This window comes from Silurus aristotelis, assembly GCF_946808225.1.
Source record: "Silurus aristotelis genome assembly, chromosome: 10".
NCBI classification, from domain to species: Eukaryota; Metazoa; Chordata; class Actinopteri; order Siluriformes; family Siluridae; genus Silurus; species Silurus aristotelis.
This window is the reverse complement of record NC_139583.1, coordinates 1,579,037-1,585,894: the sequence shown is the minus strand read 5'-3', so window position 1 is coordinate 1,585,894 and position 6,858 is coordinate 1,579,037. Positions and strand designations below refer to the sequence as shown.

General features: G+C 43.6%; 1 protein-coding gene across 5 annotated transcripts in view; it reads left to right on the top strand.

The window, feature by feature from the left end:
• Window positions 1-632: 632 nt before the first annotated feature.
• The window catches only part of tmod2 (tropomodulin 2), a 25,737-nt gene continuing 19,511 nt past the window's right edge, over window positions 633-6,858 (top strand). For 3 of the 5 annotated variants that reach the window (XR_014535363.1, XR_014535364.1, XM_083552480.1), the window contains exon 1: window positions 633-781. The gene's annotated coding sequence lies outside the window, so the exon portion shown is untranslated. The remainder of the gene's footprint in view (window positions 782-6,858) is intronic. The other 2 variants (XR_014535365.1, XM_083552479.1) reach the window with 1 other exon arrangement.

Sequence of the window (6,858 nt, the reverse complement as noted above, 5' to 3'; positions counted from 1 at the left end):
CTATCTATCTATCTATCTATCTATCTATCTATCTATCTATCTATCTAACTGTTAATAATGTTGTGATTTATTTCTTGTATAATTTGCACAAAAACACACAATTTGCCTGCATTTTAAATCCCCAGGAAAACCGTAATGTACAGAAACAATGTACAGAAAGAGAGAAACCCCGGAGTGATGTGATGTGATGAGGTGAATATCGATGCTTCTGCTAGAGATGATGTATGTGGAGGTTAATGCTCGATGGGTCACAACTGTTTTAGCAGCAAAAGAGGACCAACACAATACTGGTGCTCATAATGTTATGCCTAATTAGTGTGTGTGTATATATATATAAAATACATTTTTATTATTATTATTATTAGTATTATTACTATTACTATTATTATTATTATTATTATTATTACTAATATCATTATTATTACTATTACTATTACTATTATTATTATTATTATAATTACTATTTCTATTATTATTATTATTATTATCATCATAATTATAATTATAATTATTATTATTATTATGATAAACTTTGCCATCTGATCGTAGGAGTAATTTTAAGTCTTTTTATTGGTTATTCCGCCTGTCAATCAACATGTACTCTCAGCTCCTTGGCCCCGCCCCGTGCTAGAGGAGAGGAACGCGCTCGTCACCAGTACGCTTGTGTGTGGTTTGTGCGCATGCGCAGGGACTGAATTGGCTGGAGTTGGAGCTAACAGGAAGAAACCGAAGCAGGAGGAGGAGAGAAGCGGTGCTGGGGGAAAAGAGCTCCGAGATTACGGTGAGCAAAGATAACTTTATCCCGGATTTTAATAACAGTTTACAGAGGTGTGTGTGGATTAAAGGACGTTAAATCCACGGGGAGAGTGATGACGGATTAGCAGGCTAGCATGGGGCGGGAGGAGCTCGAGCTCCAGCTCCCTCACGGTCCGGTCTTTTTTTTTTTTTTTTTTTTTTTTTTTTACTCTTTTTCTACTTTATTATAAAGTTTTAAGGAAAGATGTGGAATAATGAGCGGATCGGTGGTTAATATCCGTGCTGTTTATCTGACTGACACACACACACACACACACACACACACACACATGTCAGCGTTAACTTTATATCTCAGTTTAATTCCTAAAACATTCACACAACACACTTTATACGTGTTAAGACCGGATGCTGTGATGTGATTCGGTCGCTGATATTTAATGATGTTTTTATCGTAATACCGTGTTTCATTCAACTTCATTATGAAGGGCTGGCGGCCGTGTCCCGAATCTTTCCTCACTGCCTAGATAAGGGCCCTCTGTAGGGTGTAAGAGCAGCGCGGAATCCACGGTGTAGTACGCAGTGTAGGTGTGTTCACTACGCAGGCCGTTTGGGTGGCGACCGTTATTTTTCTCTCTACAGTTTGAAGTTTCTGTGCTCGCGCCCGCCTGGGATTCATTTCATATGACTGACGGGTTCAGGCGGGGGGCGTGGTTTCATATCTCTCTCTCTCTCTCTCTCTCTCTCTCTCTCTCTCTCTCTCTCTCTCTCTCTCTCTGTTCTTAAAATCACACACATCCATTAGTGTAAGAGAGAGAGAGAGAGAGAGAGAGAGAGAGAGAGAGAGAGAGAGAGAGAGAGTGTGTGTGTGTGTGTGTGTGTGTGTGTGTGTGTGTGTGTGTGTGTGTGTGGTCTTTAACAGGGTGTGGTTTTTCTCCTTGGGTTCACTGTGTTTACTCCGTAGCTGGAGGGAGCTTCTGATTACTGAGATTGTGTGTGTGTGTGTGTGTGTGTGTGTGTGTGTGTGTGTGTGTGTGTGTGTGTGTCCTGTGCTACATAATTGTGCATATGCTCTATAATTGTGTGTGTGTTCTGAGCTACATAAGTGTGTGTCCTAAAATACACAATTGTATGTATGTCTGTCCTTCCTGTGCTACACAAGTGTGTGTGTGTGTGTGTGTGTGTGTTGTTCAGTATGTGAGAAATGCTTTGTGTATGTCCTGTGCTATAAGTTGTGTGTGATACTGCAGCTTTATGGTTGTTGGGTTTTTGTCCATGCTACAGAAGTGTATTTGTCTATTGTTTAGCCTGTGTGTGCGTGTGTGTGCGTGTGTGTGCGTGTGTGTGTGTGTGTGTCGCTACAGCTGGATGGTTGCTGCTGATTTTTGTCCAAACCCAGAGTCACGTGACCTCTCTCTCTCTCTCTCTCTCTCTCTCTCTCTCACACACTCACACACACACACACACACACACACACACACGGCGGTTTGTAAATGGTTTGTGTAAATGTTGTATAGTTGTCGTGACTGCGAGTCATAAACAGTTTTAGTTTTTAAAATAATGTCACATCCTCACTTTCAGTATGATTTCCAGGTGTGGACTCATCCCTGTCCTGCTCTCGCCCGTCTGACACACACACACACACACACACACACACACACACACACACACACACACACACACACATTTTTGTATTGAGCTGGAGTTTGAAGTGTTTTATTTTCAGAATCAGCTTCATCTTCAGCATCTCCTTCCATCACTGAGCAGACCTGCAGTGTCTGTGTACACATTCAGACACCACACATGAGGTGGAGCAGTACAACCTGAATAACACAACCTAACAGTGGATACACTACACCCTGACTTCTCCGATTATAGTGTAGAGGAACTCAAGCTGGTGTAGGAGGAAGAAGTCCAGTGGAGACTTATTGTGGAGGTTATTGTGTGAGGTTCTGTGTGAAATGTGTTATTTCTTGGTACTTGTGAACTACATATCGGGACGTGACTTTTTCAGGCATTTATATGCTGCTGTTCTTCTATAAACTGATAGTTTAGTCCTCAGATGAAGCGTGAAATTTTCCATTCACTTAAACTAGAACACGCACTTCTGTTGGAGCAGGACCCAGCACCTATAGCCTGCTCCTTGAAGATCTGCTTTCCATTGGTTGGCAATGTGTGGAAGATCTCCTGCTGTAGAGCTCTATTCCCTATTGAACACCTTTGGGATGAATGTGAACACTGACTGCACCCCAGGAACCTCCTCACCTTCTCACCTACACCAGTATCTTACTTTACTAACACACTTATAGCTGAATAAATCTCCACAACATCTAGTGGAACATCTTCCCAGACGAGTGGAGCTCATTATTATAGGAAATGGAGACTAAATATGGAATGGGATGTTGAAAAATGAGCACATACTAATCTCAGGGTCATAGTGTATGTTGAGATCTTCTCAACTTTGAGTAAACGAGATATAATGAAGCAACAAGTCACCTGAAACAGGTTTTTGAGAAAATACTATAACATTTGAGGTATGATATGCGGTTACGGAAAAAGTGTTTATTACTAAATGCAGGTCACTATGGGAGACGTTTAGCAGATGATAGCACTTCAGAATCCAGACCTTCTTCCAGATTACCGTTTTCTTGTAACTCTTCATATTCAGCTCCATTTTTCCTTTTAGATGAGAAACATGATCCATGTAAAAGTAGGTCAGATCCCATCTGACTCTGTTCTACCCTCCATATTATGCTATAAACACACACACACATACACACACACTGAGACTAGACTGACTCTGAGTCCCGAACACTAATTGGAAGGGTGTTCTGTATCAGTTTTGTAAGAGAAAAGCTCTGCCCCATTCTGTAAACTCAATTATTCTAGGTACTAACAAAGAGCCTGCACTGTTTTCTCTAAGTAGACATGTGCTGCAAGTTAGAGCAATAAAGGATGTAGATGGAAATGTGTGGACTATGGAGGAGAGTGTGTTGAGAAGATGGAGGGAGAATTTTGAGCAGCCAATGAACAAGGAAAATAAGACTGGGTGTGCTGGTACTGATCTTTAAGAATAAGGGAGATGTGCAGACCTGCAGTAACTATAAATAAAATAAAGTTGATCAGTCACACCATGAAGTTATGGGAAAGAACAGTGGAAGCCAGGCTGAGAGAAGAGGTGACCATCTGTGAGCAGCAGTATGGTTTCATGCCGAGGAGGAGCACCACAGACACATTATTTGCTTTGAGAATGTTGATGGAGAAGTGTAGAGAAGGTCAGAAGGAGTTGCATTGTGTATTTGTGGAGAAAGTGTACGACAGGGTGGAGAGAGGAGTTGTGGTGTTGTATGAGGAAGTCTGGTGTGTCAGAGAAGTATGTGAGGGTGGTGCAGGACATGTATGGGGACAGTGTGACAGCAGTGAAGTGTGCAGTAGGAACGACAGACTGGTTCAGGGTGGAGGTTGGACTGCATCAAGGATCGGGTTGCAGGGAGAAGAGGTGGAGAAGGTGGAGGAGTTCAGGTACCTGGGGTCAACAGTGCAAAGTAATGGAGAGTGTGTTAGAGAAGTGAAGAAAAGAGTGCAGGCAGGGTGGAGTGGGTGGAGAAGAGTGATAGCAGGAGTGATTTGTGATAGAAAAGTATCTGTGAGAGTGAAAGGGAAAGTTTATAGGACTGTGGTGAGAACTGAGATGTTGTATGGATTAGAGACAGTGGAATTTAGTAAAAGACAGGAGGTGGAGCTGGAGATAGCAGAGCTGAAGATGTTGAGATGTTTATTGGGAGTGATGACGATGGACAGGATTAGAAACGGGTTTATTAGAGGGACAGCGCATGTTGGACGTTTTGGAGACAAGGTGAGGGAGGTGTGTTTGAGATGGTTTGGACATGTGCAGAGGAGGGACATGGGGTATATCAGTAGGAGAATGCTGAGGATGGAGCCACCAGGAAGGAGGAAAAGAGGAAGACCAAGGAGGAGGTTTATGGATGCAGGTAGTTGGCTTGAAAGAGGCTGATGTAGTGGACAGGGGGTTCTGGAGACGGATGATCTGGTGCGGTGCCCCAATACAATTGTGGTACTCAATTTTTTTTAGGGATGAACCACATATGGCTGGAAAAGTGAGGTGTCCCAGTACATTTGTCCATATATCAATATGTTTGAGATGAAAGAAGGCTAGTTTTTATCCAACAATATTATCTATAGGTTCTACCAAGTTCTTTTATAGCTGCACTTGAGAAAACAGAAGGACCATCCAGGGATTCTCAGTGTCTCTGATCTTGCTTTGTTCTGATGTTTAGCCGTGTGTCATCATGTAGAGAGAAGATGAGAGGATCAGTGAACAAAACCTTGTAGAACACCAATCCTTCAAGATGTTGTTTCTATCTACAAACTTAGATCATTTAGAGCTGGAGGCGATGTGAGAGTTGTGAGCTCAACTCTAACAACATGTTCTAGTTTATCAAGGACAATATTATGAACCATTGGGTCAAAGAATGAGGATGAAACCCTCTGATTGGAAGCAGGTGGTAGGTCACCTATAGCTCTGCTGGAGGAGGAGGAGGAAGAACCTCACATGATGAGGTTCGCTAAGGGTTCTGAATGTGAAGGTTCTCTTTGCGGTCCATGATTTGTTTCTCTTTATGATGATCAGGGCCAGGTGTTGATGGTTGTATAAAAGTGTCTCTTTGTTTTATAATCTTCATTGGTGCAATGATCTTGCTGTAATGTCCTGATCACTGGTTTAACCTTTACTCAGGATTTACAGCCAGCCGCGTTAGCCTCCTAGCTCCACTGCAGTGCTAACGTGAGTAGGTCTTCGAGGACGCACGTTTAGAAAACCTCATGTTCTTTCTAGTTCTCCTTTTTCTGTCCCGAGCTCTAAACTGAACCCTTCAGGAGATTTGTGAGAGTTTTGCCGAGTGTGTAGAGAAACGCAGCAGGGTTTAATTACGCCGCCAGCCGCTGTTTTATTTACGGTTTGGCTTGAGGAACATGTAGAAACGAGGCCTCGCTGCACCAGGAGACACTAAATTCTCCTTTTGAGCGTTTTTCCATTTATTTCTCTCTCTCATTACTTCCTGTCCTGTCAAACTCACCAGGCAGATTTGTGAGATTTTTCCTCTGCTGGTTATGGGTGGGTGGGTGTGTGTGTGTGTGTGTGTGTGTGTGTGTGTGTGTGTGTGTGTGTGTGTGTGTGTGTGTGTGTGTGTGTGTGTGTGTGTGTGTGTGTGTGTGTGTGTGTGTGTGTGTGTGTGTGTGTGTGTGTGTGTGTGTGTGTGTGTGTGTGTGTGTTGGATCATCCACTATGTAAAGTTTTTATCACACCTGTAAGAGCAGTCTCAGTTTCATCTCACTGTTAAATCTCTGTTCTGGTGTTTCAGCTTCTCAGCTCACTGTAAGCTTTACCTTGAGTCTTGTGGGCGTGGCTAAATGTGTCAAGTCACTTATCACTGAACACTTAAATTATTTGTGTATTTAAATTTTACGACTCTGGACCACTCATAGCTTATCTTTGGACACTTTTGAGAGCTCCACATCTAAACAGGAAACATTCGTGATCTCAGGACTAGTGTTATTGTTATTGTAGCTGCTGGTAATCCTGTCAGACCTGTACGAGATCACATTCCAAGGCGTGACATGACTCCTTCTCTTCTTATCAGCCAAATAAAATGCTCATTTCTTTTTAAAGCCAATGCTGGGATTAGTTTTGAGTGTTTATATTAATACCTGACGTTGTACTGTGGTTAAGCTTCATTAACTTTCTCATATCTTTCGTTATCTTGCAGGAGAGTCGAAAAGAGGGTATAGTGGAGGGGATGGTGTGGAGGGGGTTGTGGAGGGTATTAAGGGAATGGTGGCGGAGGCGATCGAGGGGATGGTCGCGGAGGGGATCGAGGGGATGGTCGCGGAGGGGATCGAGGGGATGGTCGCGGAGGGGATGGTGGCGGAGGGGATGGTGGCGGAGGGGATGGTGGCGGAGGGGATGGTGGCGGAGGGGATCGAGGGGATGGTGGCGGAGGGGATGGTGGCGGAGGGGATCGAGGGGATGGTCGCGGAGGGGATCGAGGGGATGGTGGCGGAGGGGATCGAGGGGATGGTCGCGGA